This window comes from Triticum dicoccoides, chromosome 2A (genome assembly GCF_002162155.2).
Source record: "Triticum dicoccoides isolate Atlit2015 ecotype Zavitan chromosome 2A, WEW_v2.0, whole genome shotgun sequence".
Lineage (NCBI taxonomy): Eukaryota > Viridiplantae > Streptophyta > Magnoliopsida > Poales > Poaceae > Triticum > Triticum dicoccoides.
This window is the reverse complement of record NC_041382.1, coordinates 32,668,827-32,688,431: the sequence shown is the minus strand read 5'-3', so window position 1 is coordinate 32,688,431 and position 19,605 is coordinate 32,668,827.

Sequence of the window (19,605 nt, the reverse complement as noted above, 5' to 3'; positions counted from 1 at the left end):
CGGGAAGCGCTGGCGTCGCCACCGCCGGAGCTCCGCCGAGCGTCGGCCTCGCGCGCAGCCTCTTCTTACCGCCGCGGATGACCACGGCGCCGGGTGGCGTCGCGCCGGCGCCGTCCCGTGCCGCTGCCGCACCGTCGAAGAAGGTCCCCAATGCGGCGCGGACGAAGAAGGGCAAAACATCCGCGAAGAAAAACAAGGCGGCGGACGGCTCCGGCACCACGAAGGCGAGGTGAAAGAAGCTTGCAGGGCGTTCGACGGCCGCGGCGGCTACCGAAGCGCCGGCGAGCTCACTCATTGAGCCGGCCGCCGACGCGCACCATGTGTTCGACGAAATGCCCCCAAGGTGCACATCCGGCCGCCATGGGAGGCATGGGTGCACCTCCGGCCGCCATGGGAGGCATGGGTGGCTTTGGAGCACCCTCCAACGCTATGGCCGCCATGGGAGGCATGGGTGCACTTCCGGCCGCCATGGGTGCAATGTCTTTCGATGTGCCTTCTCACACACATTCTCATGAAGATGCCGTTGAAGATCTTGCCAACACCGTCGGAGCTTCACATGATGCTGTGCGTGATGAGGAGAGGGAGGAAGATTCATCTTCAAAGGCGGAAGAGTCGTCTTCGAAAGATGAGGACGAAGACGAAGACGAGGAAGATGAAGATTGATGTGTCTTTCATGTCTTGAACTTCAGTTTGCATTTGAACTTGGTTGGATGAACTTGTGGGCATGATTTTGAACTTGTGGGCATGAACTTTTATTCATCAACTTGTTTGTGTCAAATTTCACATGTTCATTTTTTTCCAAAATATCATATATGCAAAATGCTCGGCGAGTCGTGCGCGCTGTATTTTTGCGCTCTGCTGGAGCGGCGCGCGCGCTGCATTATAGCGCGGCTGCTGGAGCCAGCGCAGGCGGGCGCGTAAAACCAGCCGCAGCGCGCGCAGTAAACATGTTTTTTGCTCGCGGCGCTTAGCGCGGCTGTTGGATATGCTCTCAGCTTGTTCAAATTCGCTTCGCAGTTGTAGGTGATAGTCAAGCATTCAGAGGACAATCGGACGGGTTCCCCGACAGTGGGCTATAGGATCCGGCTCTATACTGCATGAGCACGATATCGTCCGACTTGGTTCTGCAGTATGCAAGGCAAGAAAATTAGCGGCCGGGCATACCAAAGCTTGTGTATATATGAATGCATTTTGAAGAGTGGCATAAAGACGTATGTGCATCAGCATGCGTGTGCTAAAGATGTTTCCATACCGTGGCCATTGCATCAACGCATGCATGTGTGCTATGATGCATTCGGATGCATCACTGCGTCTGTGTGTAGCTGCTGTGGCTGCGTGTCCCGGTGTAACTTTACACCGGCAGATTTCCGTTGAGACCGTCGCCCCATCTAGGGAAATCAGTGCGGTCAGATGCTTCAGATCCACCGTGGCCGCACGGCAATAATTCCTATAAGATCCATGGACAGAGAAAAGCAATTAATTCTAAATTACCTACAATCCCGATCATGTACAAACTAATTGGTGAGTGAGTACCTGGACAAATCTGCCGAGCGCTCATGGTCATCATTTTGGCGGCGGCCGCGCGGCCATGTGACTAACTAGGCCGCCATCTGACTAACTAATTTATACGCGCCTTGTTCGTTCAACTAACCAGAGGATATTATCCAAAAAAACGAGGATAATGAATGAAAATAGCAAAGGGTTTGTTAAAAGCTATCGGGTTTAGGCTAGCTCTACCCGTTTAGAAAAGCACACATCTTAAAGAATCGTGTGGTGGAAAAAGTGGAGGTAACTACCCCTAGGTGGTAGAATCTATTTTCCCTATATATGAACATATACATAAATTGACAAAAAAAATCTATGAACAACAAAAATCATAGATCAATGCCTACATATCCATGGATCATACATACATCTGCATATATATACATATACATACAACATCCATATATACATACATCAATGAACAAAAAAGCAGCAGAGAGCAGGCCGGGGCGGCGGCGGCGCGCGGCAAAGCAGAGCATGCCGGGGCGGTGGCGGCGGCGCCCGGCAAGCAGAGCAGGCAGTGGCAGCGGCGTGGGGGAAGGGAGGGCTCACTGGGCGGTGACGACGAGGCGCGGCAGAGGGCGGTGACGGCAAGGTCGGGGCAGAGGGCGGCCATAGCGAGGTCAGGGCAGAGGGCGGCCACGACGAGGCCGGGGCAAAGGACGTCGACGTGTGAGGTCAGGGCAAAGGGCGGCGCAGGACGCCATCGAAGGCAGGGCGACGACGGCGACGGCGAGGCAGAGGGGCAGCCTGGCGGAGTCGTCGGGGCAGGGAAGACGAAATGAATGAAAATTTTCACAAGTGCTGCTTATATAGACGAAGCATTGGTCCCGGTTCGTGACACCAACCGGGACCAACGCCCCCTTTAGTCCCGACTGGTGCCACCAACCGGGACCAAAGGTCTCTTTTCAGCAGCCCAAAGGACGGGAAGCAGAGACCTTTTGGTCCCGATTGGGGCACCAACCGGGACTAAAGGAGGGCATTGGTCCCGGTTGGTGGCACGACCCAGGAACAAAGGTGGGTATTGGTCCCGGTTGGCACCACCAACCGGGACGAAAGGGTGGTGCTGCTGCCACGACCAAAACTTTAGTCCCACCTCGCTAGTTGAGAGGGGCTCGGAGTTGTTTATAAGCCCACTCCCGCTGCCCTCTCGAGCTCCTCTCAAATGCAGGCTTACTGGGCCTAATCACCCACTATGCTGCCTCTGGGCCTACTGGGCCTTCTGCGGGCCTAAATCCTGGCCCATGCTGGGTTTCTAGTTGTATTCAGGCCGTGGGTGGCCCAGTAGGTGGCATTTTTTGTTTTATTTATTTTTGCATTATTTATTTTATTTTATTTCTACTTACAAAAAAATACTTACTTTTGCTATTGTTATTTATTTTATTAAATTTTATTTTGTTTCTACTTATTTATAAAAGTTTATTTTGTTTCTACTTGTTTATTTTATTTTGTTCCTACTTATTTATTTTATTTTATTTTTTGCTTTTGATTTATTTGATGAAAATTCTTTTTGCTTATAATGTTTTGAACAGAAAATACTTTGATAATTTTAGTTGCATAAATTTTATATAATTTTAGTTTCAATGATACTAAAGGTTTATAAAAGCTTTTTAGTTGATTCCTTTTTCTATTAGAGTTTCATTAAAGTTTTCTAGTTCATTCTTTTTTCTATTAGAGTTCCATTAAAGTTTTCTAGTTCATTCTTTTAGTTTATTATTTTTGCTATTAGAGTTTCATAAAAGTTTTCCAGATCATTCTTTTTTATATTAGTTCATTATTTGAGCTAAATGACCCAAAAATTGAAAAGCACTTTAGATGAACTTTTAATAGGTTAAAAATTGACGTGGTATCATCATTTCACCTACATAGCATGTGCTAAAAAGTTGAGAGGGTTACGGAAAAAACTGGATGCACTTCGTGTACAAAATGGAGCGTTCGAGATATCATGGTTTCTTTTATTTTTAATAACTTATTACAACTCCGGACTTCTTGTGTGTTCAAAATGCAACATTCGAGATATTAGGGTTTCATATGGAAACTTGTCTGTTGCAACAGGCATTTCAAATGAACTACAAAAAGGTTGAAAGTTGGCATGGTATCATCATAATAGTTGTGGAGAGAAAGTCTTTACTTTTTCTTCGGTTGTATCCTTTGCTTATTGCGCCATAACCATGGATAATCTTCATCGTTTATCATCATGCATGGGTCAGCTTTGACTTTGAAGGGAGGAATTTCATAAAACTTTTCATAATCTTCAGACATGTCTGTCTTGCCCTCCACTCCCACGATGTCCCTTTTTCCTGAAAGAACTATGTGGTGCTTTGGCTCATCGTATGATGTATTCGCTTCCTTATCTTTTCTTTTTCTCGGTTTGGTAGACATGTCCTTCACATAGATAACCTGTGCCACATCATTGGCTAGGACGAACGGTTCGTCAGTGTACCCAACATTTTTCAGATCCACTATTGTTATTCCGCACTGTGGGTCTACCTGTACCCCGCCTCCTGACAGATTGACCCATTTGCACTTAAACAAAGGTACCTTAAAATCATGTCCATAGTCAAGTTCCCACATGTCCACTATGTAACCATAATATGTGTCCTTTCCCCTCTCAGTTGCTGCATCAAAGCGGACACCGCTGTTTTGCTTGGTGCTCTTTCGATCTTGGGCGATCGTGTAGAATGTATTCCCATTTATCTCGTATCCTTTGTAAGTCAGTACAGTCGAAGATGGTCCCCTGGACAATGAGTACAACTCATCACAAACAGTGTTGTCACCTCTGAGACGTGTTTCCAAGCAACTGCTGAAAGTCCTGATGTGTTCACATGTAATCCAGTCGTCACACTGCTCCGGGTGTTTAGAGTGCAGACTGTTCTTGTGTTCATCGACATACGGGGTCACCAAGGTACAGTTCTGTAGGACTGTGTAGTGTGCTTGAGACCAAAAATGCCCGTCTCTGCATATTATTGAGTCCCCTCCAAGCGTGCCAGTCATTCTCCCCTCATACCGTGATTTAGGGAGACCTATCTTCTTAAGTCTAGGAATGAAGTCAACACAAAACCCAATGACATCCTCTGTTTGATGGCCCATGGAGATGCTTCCTTCTGGCCTAGCGCGGTTACAAAAATATTTCTTTAGGACTCCCATGAACCTCTCAAAGGGGAACATATTGTGTAGAAATACGGGCCCCAGAATGACAATCTCGTCGACTAGATGAACTAGGACGTGCGTTATGATATTGAAGAAGGATGGTGGAAACACCAGCTCGAAACTGACAAGACATTGTGCCACATCACTCCTTATCCTTGGTATGATTTCTGGATCGATCACCTTCCGAGAGATTGCATTGAGGAATGCACATAGCTTCACAATGGCTAATCGGATGTTTTTCGGTAGAAGCCCCCTCAATGCAACCGGAAGCAGTTGCGTCATAATCATGTGGCAGTCATGAGACTTTAGGTTCTGGAACTTTTTCTCTGGCATATTTATTATTCCCTTTATATTCGACGAAAAGCCAGTCGGGACCTTCATACTGAGCAGGCATTCAAAGAAGATTTCCTTCTCTTCTTTGGTAAGAGCGTAGCTGGCAGGACCTTCATATTGCTTTGAAGCCATGGCGTCTTTTTCATGCAAACGTTGTAGGTCCTCCCGTGCCTCAGGTGTATCTTTTGTCTTCTCATACACGCCCAAGAAGCCTAGCAGGTTCATGCGAAGGTTCTTCGTCACGTGCATCACGTCGATTGAAGAGCAGACCTCTAGGACTTTCCAATAGGGTAGGTCCCAAAATACAGATTTATTCTTCCACATGGGTGCACGTCCGTCAGCGTCATTCAGAACAGCTAGTCCGTCGTGACCCTTTCCAAAGATTACATGTAAATCATTGACCATAGCAAGTACGTGATCACCGGTATGCATGGCGGGCTTCTTCTGGTGATCTGCCTCGCCTTTGAAATGCTTGCCTTTCTTTCGACATTGATGGTTTGTCGAAAGAAATCGACGATGGCCCAGGTACACATTCTTCCTGCATTTGTCCAGGTATGTACTTTTGGTGTCAGCTAAACAGTGTGTGCATGCGTGGTATCCCTTGTTTGTCTGTCCTGAAAGGTTACTGAGAGTGGGTCAATCATTGATGGCTACAAACAGCAACGCGTGCAGTTTAATTCCTCCTGTTTGTGCTCATCCCACACACATACACTGTTTCCATTCCACAGCTGTGAAAGTTCTTCAACTAATGGCCTTAGGTACACATCAATGTCGTTGCCGGGTTGCTTAGGGCCTTGGATGAGAATTGAAATCATAATGAACTTCCGCTTCATGCACATCCAAGGAGGAAGGTTATACATACATAGTGTCACGGGCCAGGTGCTGTGATTGCTGCTCTGCTCCCCGAAAGGACTAATGCCATCCATGCTTAAACCAAACAATACGTTTCTTGGGTCACCTGCAAACTCATCCCAATACTTTCTCTCAATTTTTCTCCACAGCGACCCGTCAGCGGGTGCTCTCAACTTCACGTCTTTCTTACGGCCCTCTCTGTGCCATCGCATCAACTTGTCATGCTCTTCGTTTCTGAACAGTCGTTTCAACCGTGGTATTATACGAGCATACCACATCACCTTCGCAGGAACCTGATGACCCACAAGTATAGGGGATCTATCGTAGTCCTTTTGATAAGTAAGAGTGTCGAACCCAACGAGGAGCAGAAGGAAATGATAAGCGGTTTCCAGCAAGGTATTCTCTGCAAGTACTAAAATAAGTGGTAACAGATAGTTTTGTGATAAGATAATTTGTAACGAGCAACAAGTAACAAAAGTAAATAAGGTGCAGCAAGGTGGCCCAATCCTTTTTGTAGCAAAGGACAAGCCTGGACAAACTCTTATATGATGTAAAGCGCTCCCGAGGACACATGGTAATATCGTCAAGCTAAGTTTCATCACGTTCATATGATTCGCGTTCGGTACTTTGATAATTTGGTATGTGGGTGGACCGGTGCTTGGGTACTGCCCTTACTTGGACAAGCATCCCACTTATGATTAACCTCTATTGCAAGCATCCGCAACTACAACAAAAGTATTAAGGTACACCTAACCATAGCATGAAACATATGGATCCAAATCAGCCCTTACGAAGCAACGCATAAACTAGGGTTTAAGCTTCTGTCACTCTAGCAACCCATCATCTACTTATTACTTCCCAATGCCTTCCTCTAGGCCCAAATAATGGTGAAGTGTCATGTAGTCGACATTCACATAACACCACTAGAGGAGAGACAACATAGATCTCATCAAAATATAAAACGAATACCAAATTCACATGACTACTAATAGCAAGACTTCTCCCATGTCCTCAGGAACAAAAGTAACTACTCACAAAGCATAAACATGTTCATAATCAGAGGGGTATTAATATGCATATAGGATCTGAACATATGATCTTCCACCAATTGAACCAACTAGCATCAACTACAAGGAGTAATTAACACTACTAGCAACCTACTAGCACCAATCCCGGACTTGGAGAAAAGAATTGGATACAAGAGATGAACTAGGGTTTTGAGATGAGATGGTGCTGATGAAGATGTTGATGGAGATTGCCCTCTCCCGATGAGAGGAGCATTGGTGATGATGATGGAGATGATTTCCCCCTCCGGGAGGGAAGTTTCCCCGGCAGAACAGCTTCGCCAGAGCCCTAGATTGGTTCCGCCAAGGTTCCGCCTCGTGGCGGCGGAGTTTCGTCCGAGAAGATGGCTTGTGATTTTTTTCCCATCGAAAGACTCCATATAGCAGAAGATGGCAACCAGGGGGCCCATGAGGTAGGGGGGCGCGCCCAGGGGGGTAGGGCGCGCCCCACCCTCGTGGGCAGGGTGTGGCCCCCCTGGTGAAGTTCTTCCTCTCAGTATTTTTTATATATTTGGAAAACATCTTATGTGAAGTTTCAGGACTTTTGGAGCTGTGCAGAATATGTCTCTAATATTTGCTCCTTTTCTAGCCCAGAATCCCAGCTGCCGGCATTCTCCCTCTTTATGTAAACCTTGCAAAATAAGAGAGAATAGGCATAAGTATTGTGACATAATGTGTAATAACAGCCCATAATGCAATAAATATTGATATAAAAGCATGATGCAAAATGGACGTATCAACTCCCCCAAGCTTAGACCTCGCTTGTCCTCAAGGGAAAAGCCGAAATCGAAAAATATGTCCACATGTTTAGAGATAGAGGTGTCGATAAAAATAAAATACGGAGATGAGGGCATGATGATCATTCTTAGAACAGCAACTCATATAATTCTTTGTCATATAATCTCTAATGTTAGAGTAATAATTCAATCACAATATCAAGTATGAACCGTAAACTTCATTGAAAACTAACAAACTACAATCTTAGTCATTGAAGCAATTGCAATTTATCATACCATAGGAAAGAGTCAATGTATAAGAGCTTTTCAGCAAGTCCACATACTCAACTATCATATAGTCTTTCACAATTGCTGACACTCACACAATACTTATGGGTATGGAGTTTTAATCGGACACAGAGAAAGATAGGGGCTTATAGTTTTGCCTCCCAACGTTTTACCTCAAGGGTAATGTCAACAGTAATAGTTCATGAAAACTCACATCCAATTAGCCATATATACCAGGATCTTTCCAACATATTGTGCTTGCCAAAGGATAAAGTGTAAAAAGGAAGGGTGATAATCACCATGACTCTGATGCAATGTAGGAGATAAAAGTAAAAGATAGGCCCTTCGCATAGGGAAGCAGAGGTTGTCATGCGCTTTTATGGTTGCATGCACAAAATCTTAATGCGAAAGAATGTCACTTTATATTGACACTTTTGATATGGACCTTTATTATGCAGTCTGTCGCTTTTATTACTTCCATATCACACGATCATATAAAGCTTATTTCCTCCACACCAATCAATCATACATATTAGAGAGCGAGTTTTATTGCTTGCACCGATGACAACTTACTTGATGGATCTTACTCAATCCATAGGTAGATATGGTGGACTCTTATGGCAAGACTTGTTTAAGGGTATTTGGAAACACAAGTAGTATCTCTACTTGGTGCAATTAATTTGGCTAGCATGAGGGGGAAAGGCAAGCTCATCATGTTGGAAGATCCAAGACAATATAATTTATCTCAGATGTAAGAAAACATAACCCATTACGTTGTCTTCCTTGTCCAATGTCAACTCTTTAGCATGTCATATTTTAATGAGTGCTCACAATCATAAAAGATGTCCAAGATAGTATATTTATATGTGAAGACCTCTCTTTCTTTATTACTTCCTATTAATTGCAACGTTGACCAAAACTGTGTTTGTCAGCCCTCAACAACTTTTATTCATCATACTCTTTCTATGTGAGCTCATTACTCTCCATAAGACTCACATGATCTCTTTGTTTCTTTTTACTTCTTTCTCTTTTCTTTTATTCACTTAGGATCATGGCAAAATAATCAAGCCCTTGACTCAACACTAATCTTTATTATATAACTCACGGACTCGATTACATAGGAGGATAATAAAGCAAAACTCACAGCTAGATCACACTAAGAACTTTTATTCTATTAGATCAAGATATTACCAAAAGGATCGAACTAAGAAAAACGGTAAAGTTAAAAGTGATGGTGATACAATACCGGGGCACTCCCCCAAGCTTGGCAATTGCCAAGTGGAGTGCCCATACCAGATACTCAATACCTCTTTGTTGGTGGAGACGGTGGTGATTTTGTTGATGGCGTAGGCTTCCTCCTTAATTTGCGCTTGAGGACAGAATTTTGGTCCCTTAGGTCCTCGATCTCCTGCTCCAAGCTCAGTATCTTTTTGCATAGTTCCTGCTTGTTTTCCTGCAAGAGGCGAAAAGGGATAAACTCGATCTTAGGTTTCTTTACCCTATCCGGGAGGCTTGACTTTTTGAACTCCACATGCATGTCCCCAGGTTAAGGTAGTGGGACTTCATCTTCATTTGAGCTCGTCTCCCCCTTTCCCCTGGGTTCATAGTCCTCTTCTTCTTCTGTAGTCCAACCGCAATGCTCCACATCCCCATAGACCTTAGGATCTGCAAGGTAATCAGCCACGTAGCTTTCCCCTTCCGAATCCTGGGATGACATGTTGCTCTATCTGTAGCAGGACAGCTCAAAACAAAGACAAGAGATATTTGCGTGATACGGGAGTCAAAACCCCTGGGAGATTATATAATGAATTTTTGCCGACCAAAATACGTGTCGTGTACGAAAATGGAGTCCGGAGAGCACACGAGGTGCCCACAAGGTAGGGGGCGCGCCCTCCACCCTCGTGGAGGCCTCGTGTCATTCCCGGACTGCTTCTTATTTTACTATTTATCTAAATATTCCAAAACGGAGAAATATTGCCTTAAAAACTGTTTTGGAGTCGGTTTACTTACCGCACCACATACCTATTCCTTTTCGGAGTCTGAAACGTTCCGGAAAGTGTCCCTTATGTATTCCTCCGGGGTTACGGTTTCAATGACATTGGTTTCAACATTTATGGGATTACCTGAGATATAGTGTTTGATTCTTTGACCATTCACCACCTTCGGAATTGTGCCTTTGAAGTTGTTGATTTTTATGGCACCGGAACAGTAGACCTCCTCGATAACGTAAGGACCTTCCCATTTAGAGAGAAGTTTTCCTGCAAAAAATCTTAAACGAGAGTTGTATAGAGATACATAATCACCTACATTAAACTCACACTTTTGTATCCTTTTGTCATGCCATCTTTTAAATTTTTCTTTAAACAACTTGGCATTTTCGTAGGCTTGGGTTCTCCATTCATCAAGTGAGCTAATATCAAATAACCTCTTCTCACCGGCAAGTCTAAAATCATAATTAAGTTCTTTAATAGCCCAATAAGCCTTGTGTTCTAGTTCGAGAGGTAAGTGACATGCTTTTCCATAGACCATTTTATATGGCGACATACCCATAGGATTTTTATATGTAGTTCTATAGGCCCATAATGCATCATCACGTTTCTTGGACCAATTCTTTCTAGACCTATTAACAGTCTTTGGCAAAATTAATTTGAGTTCTCTGTTACTCAATTCTACTTGACCACTAGACTGAGGGTGATAAGGAGATGCAATTCTATGATTAACATCATATTTAGCAAGCATTTTACGAAAAGCGCCATGAATAAAATGTGAACCACCATCAGTCATTAAATATCTAGGGACACCAAATCTTGGAAAAATAACTTCTTTAAGCATTTTATAATAGAAGTGTTATGATCAGCACTAATAGTTGGAATAGCTTCTACCCACTTAGTAACATAATCAACAGCAACTAAAATATGTGTATAACCATTCGAGGAAGGAAAAGGTCCCATATAGTCAAAGCCCCAAATATCAAATGGTTCAATAACAAGTGAATAATTCATAGGCATTTCTTGACTTCTACTAATATTACCAATTCTTTGACATTCATCACAAGATAAGACAAACTTACGGGCATCCTTGAAGAGAGTAGGCCAATAAAAACCAGATTGCAGTATCTTATGTGCAGTTCTATCTCCAACATGGTGTCCTCCATAAGCTTCGGAGTGACACTTGCGTAGGATCTGTTCCTGTTCATGCTCAGGTACACAACTTCTAATAACACCATCCACTCCTTCTTTATAAAGATGTGGGTCATCCCAAAAGTAATGCCTCAAATCATAGAAGAACTTTTTCTTTTGCTGGTATGTGAAACTAGGTGGTATAAACTTACCAACAATGTAATTAGCATAATCAGCATACCAAGGAGCAATATGAGAAGCATTTATTATATTTAATTGCTCATCAGGAAAGCTATCATCAATAGGTAGTGGGTCATCAAGCACATTTTCTAACCTAGACAAGTTGTCTGCAACGGGGTTCTCAACTCCTTTTCTATCAACAATATGCAAATCAAATTCTTGTAGCAAGAGAACTCATCTAATAAGTCTAGGTTTAGCATCTTTCTTTCCATAATATATTTAAGAGCAGCATGATCAGTGTGAATGGTTACTTTAGAATCAACAATATAAGGTCTAAACTTATCACAAGCAAATACAACTGCTAAGAATTCCTTTTCAGTAGTAGCATAATTTCTTTGAGCATTGTCTAGAGTTTTACTAGCATATTGATTAACATTTAGTTTCTTATCAACTCTTTGTCCTAGAAAAACACCTACAACATAATCACTAGCATCACACACTATTTCAAAGGATAAATACCAATCAGGTGGCTGAACAATAGGTGCAGAAATCAATGCTTCCTTAAGTATTTCAAATGCTTCTACACAATCATCATCAAAGACAAATGGTTTATATTTTTGTAATAAATTAGTCAGAGTTGAGAAGTCCTTAATGAACCTCCTATAAAAACCGGCATGACCAAGGAAACTTCTTATACCTTTGATGTCCTTGGGACATGGCATCTTTTCAATAGCATCAACCTTGGCTTTATCAACTTTAATACCTCTTTCAGAAACTTTATGCCCCAAGACAATACCTTCATTAACCATAAAGTGGCACTTTTCCCAATTCAAGACAAGATTATTTTCTTCACATCTCTGCAAAACTCGATCAAAGTTGCTCAAGCAATCATCAAAAGAAGATCCATAGACGGAAAAGTCGTCCATGAAAACTTCACAAATCTTTTCACAAAAGTCAGAGAATATAGCCATCATGCATCTTTGAAAGGTAGCAGGTGCATTACATAAACCAAAAGGCATACGTCTATAAGCAAAAGTACCAAAATGGCATGTAAAAGTAGTCTTTGATTGATCTGTGGCTGACACAGGTATTTGAGAGAAACCAGAATAACCGTCTAGAAAGCAAAAATGTGTATGTTTGGATAATCTTTCTAGCATTTGATCGATAAAAGGTAAGGAGTAATGATCTTTATTAGTAGCCTTATTTAATTTGCGGAAATCAATTACCATCCTATAACCTGTAATAATTCTTTGAGGAATCAATTCATCTTTATCATTAGGAACAACAGTAATACCTCCCTTCTTAGGGACACAATGGACAGGGCTTACCCACTGACTATCAGCAACGGGATAAATTATACCCGCCTCAAGGAGCTTCAGTATCTCCTTTCTTACCACTTCTTTCGTTTTAGGATTCAGCCGGCGTTGATGATCACGAACTGGTTTAGAATCTTCTTCCAAATTAATTTTATGTTGGCATAGAGTGGGACTAATGCCTAAGATCATCAAGAGTATACCCAATAGCAGCACGCACTAGTGCAGAACCGGGCAATAACACCAGTTCATAAGGCCCTTTAGTGCCGGTTCGGTAACCGGCACTAAAGTGTGGGCACTAAAGGCCCCCCCTTTAGTACCAGTTCAGCACGAACCGGTGCTAAAGGGCAACCACGTGGCACGAGCCAGCTTCGGGGGCATGGAGCCCTTTAGTACCGGTTGGTGACACCAACCGGTATTAAAAAGTTGGGGGGGGGGTTGGGTTTATGATTTCTTTTTCATTTAATTTTGTGTTTTCCATTTAATTCTTTTTCGTTTGCTGGTATTTTATGATACTACATATTGTACACGTTACACATATATATATAAATAGAATTTCTAGTAGAACCGATAATTATATATATATATATATACAATTAGCTAGCTATCTACAATTTCTCCTAATTGGTGCCTTCGGAGCCAGTGGCATTAGCCTAATTGGTGCCTTCGGAGCACGTTAACAATTGGAAGTGGTTCATGGGGGCGGTAGCGGGTAATAGTATTCTCCTTTGGGATCTATGACCTGGTCGAGAAAAAATCCCGCTATTTCCTCTTGAATGCTTCTATGCGGTCCTCTGGTAGGAGCTTCTCCCGCACCTCTTTGAACTGTTAAGAAGAGATCAATATGCATGTGTATTAGTTGTGTGACTAGATATCGATAATGGTGTAAAAATTGTGAATAGTGTTCTGACAAACGTACCCACTCTTGTCTTTGAGATCTGCTCCTTTCGAACGCCATCATGCGAATGTTCTCGCAAACATAGTATGCACACAGATTATTCCCCGGCGCCTGCTTCAGGGCCTTTACGAGAATGGAATTTAATCAGATAGTAATTAATCAAGCATGATAATTAAAGAGATAGCAGCTAGCTAGTACTACTTAATTACTTACCTGGGGTCGATACCATTTCAGATTTTGTTTCCATGGGCCTGGAGTGGCCCTGATGAACTTTGCCCAAGTCCTGCCCGCCGACAAAGAAAATGAATAAATGGGTTATTAAATAGTTGTTATCAGGAAATGACGAACTAATTAAATAGGCCGAGATATAGTTAATAATGATTGAAATTACCTGTTGACTATCCCCTTCACGATGGTGTAGTCACTTGCTTTCTTAAGAAGTGAGTCTAGTACTTCAACTGTTTCTTCATCAACTTTAATGATTAACAAGATCCAGTGAAATCTGCATGCACACACGTTTGCGTGTCTTAATTAAGCGGGCATATGTAAGCAAAAACATGTAGCTAGCTAGTAGGAAAAAACAGAATTTGTAGTACAAGACAGTGTGACTCACTCGAAGTTGTAAGGAAGTAGTATATCTTCATTGTATTTGAGGCACTTGAAGAACTCTAGCATGCTTTCCTCTACACTTTTTCGTAATATGGATCTAATTTCCATGTGTATTCATTAATGGTATTTGGGTCAACGAACCCAATGCCATAGCGTCCACCTTTTTTCATTTCATAAATCTTCATCCTGCATAATACCACAGAAAAGAATATAGTGAGGATAATTACAGGTAATGATTGATCAAAATGATCACTACAGCTAGCTTGAGAGTTAAATTACAGAAAGAAATCACTTACAGACAATAGCAACTAGCGATAGATTTGTCGAGTGTGTCTTGATTGTATAGCTGAAATAGTTCTGAATACTCAACGGACACAGCTGTCTCATGGTAGTAATGATCCTTCTTGAAATTCACCATGAGGGACTCTCGATTGGAAATCTTGGTAATGTCCATGTACCATTGATGCAATTCATACATTCTCGTTAGGAGCTTCTTGACCTCGTCTGGCTCGACCAAAGGTTGGCCCCGAACATATTTCCATTTTATTTCCTCCTCTCTAGTCGGAGACATGGGCTCGATGTCGAGGAGTTGTCCAACAATGATCATGAGCGTTTCAGCCTGCTCAATATGCTCCTCGGTTATTACCACATCTCCCAGCCCGGGAATGTTAACGGTTTGCCCACAATAATATTGGGCACGCCTACTCTCATGTGTTGTTGGCACAACAAGCGGGGGGGATTGATTGCGCCGCCTGTTCTCCCAGCTGGGAACGGTTTTACCGCTCCTTTTGCCAGCTGATTTGCTCGAGCTCAAGCTCGCCTATTTCTATAGACGTGCTCGATTTAACTTCTTGATGTGGCGCTCATAGTCTGTGTCAACAAGCTTGGGAGCTGGTGCTCTAGCCATACGAATGAAGTGGTCAATCTTTTCCTCAGGCACTTTCTCCCTTGGCGGCGGTGGCGGTTTCGGTGCAAAATGGGCTTCCACCTCGACCTTTGATATGGCTATGTTTTCCTCCTCGGACTTGTCGTAAGGCCTCTGCGGAAGAGGCACGAGGCTTGGACCATATTTAAATCGCTTGCCTCCGCTTGTACCTCCAGTACTACCTCGACTTGTACCGCTACGCACCTTAGCTGAGGCGGCTCTCTTCCATGATTGCTGAGGCGGCGAAGACGGCTGACGTGGCTGAGTTGGAGGAGGAGGAGTGGCCTGAAGCTGTGCCGGACTTGGAGGAGGAGTGGCCTGAAGCTGTGCCGCACTTGGAGGAGGAGTGGCCTGACGCTTTGCCGGACTTGGAGGAGGAGGAGTGGCCTGAAGCTGTGCCGGACTTGGAGGAGGAGTGGCCTGACGCGTTGGTGGACTTGGAGGAGCGGGAGTCTGCTGACTCGGTGGCGGACTTCGACGAGGAGTCGGATGACGCGGTGTCGGTGGCCTTCGAAAGATGATGCAATCCTTTCTCCATAGGATGATACGATGGTTGTCCTCTCCCAGTGTGTGCTCATCGTCACCTCCAAGAATGTCAAGCTCTAGCCCCGAATATTGGTCCACCACCTCATCAACCAAGACACGAGCATAGCCCGCTGGAATCAGGTTGCAATGGAAGGTTGCCTCGGGGGGATTTGTAAAAGCAAGGGCGTCCGCCACCTTCATGGATATGTACCTTAATACTAAGCAGGCATTCAAAGAAGATTTACTTCTCTTCTTTGGTAAGAGCGTAGCTTGCATGACCCTGATGTATGCTGTCTTTTCCGTGCATGCGTTCCTGGTCCTCCCGTGCCTCAGGTGTATCTTTTGTCTTCCCATACACGCCCAAGAAGCCAAGCAGGGTCACACAAAGATTCTTCGTCACGTGCATCACGTCGATTGCGGAGCAGACCTCTAGGTCTTTCCAATAGGGCAGGCCCCGATTGCGGAGCAGACCTCTAGGTCTTTCCAATAGGGCAGGCCCCAAAATATAGATTTCTTCTTCCACATGGGTGCGCGTCCATCAGCGTCATTCAGAACAGGTTGTCCACCAGGACCCTTTCCAAAGACCACCTTCAAATCCTTGACCATATCATGTACATCAGCACCAGTACGATGGCGAGGCTTTGTCCGGTGATCCGCCTCACCTTTGAAATTCTTGCCTTTCTTTCTTACGGGATGCCTGCTTGGAAGAATTCGACGATGTACCAGGTACACATTCTTCTTACAATTAGCCAAATATATACTGTCTGTACCGTCCAAACAGTGCGTGCATGCGCGGTATCCCTTGTTTGTCTGTCCTGAAAGGTTACTGAGAGCAGGCCAATTATTGATGGTCACGAACAGCAACGCCTTTAGGTCAAATTCTTCCCCGAAGTGCTAATCCCACGCACGTACACCTGTTCCATTCCACAGTTGTAAGAGTTCTTCAACTAATGGCCTTAGGTACACATCAATGTCGTTGCCGGGTTGCTTAGGGCCTTGGATGAGCACTGGCATCATAATGAACTTCCGCTTCATGCACAACCAAGGAGGAAGGTTATACAAACATAGAGTCACATGCCAGGTGCTATGGTTACTGCTCTGCTCCCCAAAAGGATTAATGCCGTCTGCGCTTAGACCAAACCATACGTTCCTTGCGTCATCTGCAAACTCCTTCCCGTACTTTCTTTCGATTTTTCTCCACTGCGACCCGTCAGTGGGTACTCTCAACTTTCCGTCTTTCTTACGGTCTTCTCTGTGCCATCGCATCGCCTTGGCAAGCTCTTTGTTTTGGAACAAACGTTTCAACCGTGGTATTATAGGAGCATACCATATCACCTTGGCAGGAATCTTCTTCCTTGGGTGCTCGCCCTCGACATCACCATGGTCATCGCGGCTGATCTTATAATGCAATGCACCGCATACTGGGCAAGCATTCAAATCCTCGTACTCACCGCGGTAGAGGATGCAATCATTAGGGCATGCATGTATCTTCTGCACCTCTAACCCTAGAGGGCAGACATCCTTCTTTGCTTCGTACGTACTCTCGGGCAATTCGTTGTCCTTTGGAAGCATATTCTTTACCATTACCAGCAACTTTCCAAATCCCTTGTCATATACACCATTCTCTGCCTTCCATTGTAGCAATTCCAGTGTGGTGCCCAGCTTTTTCTTGTCACCTACGCAATTCGGGTACAACAATTTTTTGTGATCCTCTAACATGCGCTGCAACTTCTTCTTCTCCAAATCACTTGCGCAGTTTCTCTTTGCATCGGCAATGGCCCGACCTAGATCATCAACGGGCTCATCTGATGCCTCTTCTTCAGCTTCTTCCTGCATTGCCGGCTCAGCTTCTTCCCGCATTACCGGCTCAGCTTCTTCCCTCATTGTTGTATCATCGTATTCAGGGAACCCATGGCCAGGATAGCTGTCGTCGTCCTCTTCTTCTTCATTGTCTTCCATCATAACCCCTCTTTCTCCATGCTTGGTCCAAACATTATAGTGGGGCATGAAACCGGACTCAAACAGGTGGACGTGAATGGTTCTTGACGTAGAGTAATTGTGACCATTCTTACAGCCAGCACATGGACAAGGCATAAAACCATCCGCCCGCTTGTTTGCCTTAGCCGCAAGAAGAAAAGTACGCACGCCATTAATCAACTCGGGAGAGAATCGGTCATCGTACATCCATTGCCGGCTCATCTTCAATACACAGCACCGAAAACACCAAAATAATACAATACATAAAGTTCATACATAAAGATCATACAACACTTAAATGCAACAAACAAATAACTGTGTAGCTAAAGAATTTAAATGCAACAACAAATGCGATCAAGATCGCAACTAAGGTAACAATTGATCCAACAGCATAATGATACCAAGCCTCACTATGAATGGCATATTTTCTAATCTTTCTAATCTTCAAGCGCATTTTCTCCATCTTAATCTTGTGATCATCGACGACATCGGCGACATGCAACTCCAATTCCATCTTCTCCCCCTCAATTATTTTCAATTTTTCCTTCAAATCCTCGTTTTCTCTTTCAACTAAATTTAACCTCTCGACAATAGGGTCGGTTGGAATTTCCGGTTCAACTACCTCCTACATACAAATATCTATGTCAACTTGATGGGCATAATTTGTCATAAACACGAAATGCAATGAATAGTTTTAAAAGAGAATATACCACATCCGAATCATAACCCGGACGAGGGCCGAGAGGGACGGATATCAAAACCATGGCACTATGTATAACAAACAACGTATGGGTAAGATAATTATACGAGTAACTATATATCCAAATCACAGAAACATCAATTTTTTATATAAAGCTTCATGAACAAGAGGCTCACCATAAGGTGGTGCCAGCGACGGGACGTTGCAAGCGATCAACGGTGGTTATGATGGAGATTTAGAAGGTACTGAGTAAACCACACCTACATATGCAAAGTAAGTGTTATTTTTGACCTCAAATTGCATATAAATCAAATACTAGCACATATATATAATTCCTCCCAAATTACTAAACTCAAAAATCAATCACTATATAAAGCATTGCACGAGCTAATCTAGCAATGAGAGATGAAAGGACAAAGTTGCTAACCTTTGTGATCATTTGAATGGATGGGGGCCTTCAAATCTTGACAAATTTTGGGCAAAATGTGTGATGAGCTTGAGAGGAAGAGGGAAAAGAACAGAGAGGAGAGGGGAAAGGGGAAGAACAGAGCGAGCTCGGGTGGATGAAGGGTCTATGTAGGATGACCATTAGTACCGGTTCGTGATACGACCCGATACTAAAGGTGTTGGAGGGGCCCCGGACTGACAACATCCTGCCACCACTCACTTTAGTACCGGTTCGTGGCACGAACCGGTGCTAAAGGTTCGCCATGAATCGGTACTAATGAGAGCGACCGGCTAGCCGTTGGAACGGACACTAATGCACACATTAGTGCCGGCTCAAATTCAAACCGGCACTAATGTGCTTCACATTTGACCCTTTTTCTACTAGTGATGGTGCTTCTTCAGAGTTTTCAATAATCTCTCTTCTTCATGTTCTGAAAGATTAGCACTAATAATAACAGGATATATCTTTTTCTCGTCAAGATAAGCATATTTAAGAGTATCAGACAATGGTTTAAGCTCAAACACGGGATCACCCTTGGGTGGAGGAGGATCCCCTAGGATTTCAACAGGTAAATTATTTTTCAGAATAGGTTCCTGTTTAAAGAATACTTCATCTAATTCCCTTCTTTCATTCATAAACATGTCATTTTCATGGTCTAGCAAATATTGTTCTAAAGGATCACTAGGAGGTACGGCAATAGAAGCAAGACCAATAATTTCATCCTTACTAGGTAATTCTTCTTCATGGTGTTATCTACTGAATTTAGAAAAATTAAATTCATGAGTCATGTCATCTAAACCGATAGTAATAACATCTCTTTTGCAATCCATGGTAGCATTAATAGTATTTAAGAAGGGCCTACCAAATATAATGGGACAAAAGCTATCTTGTGGGGAACCAAGAACAAGAAAATCAGCAGGATATTTAGTTTTCCCACACAAGACTTCAACATCTCTAACAATT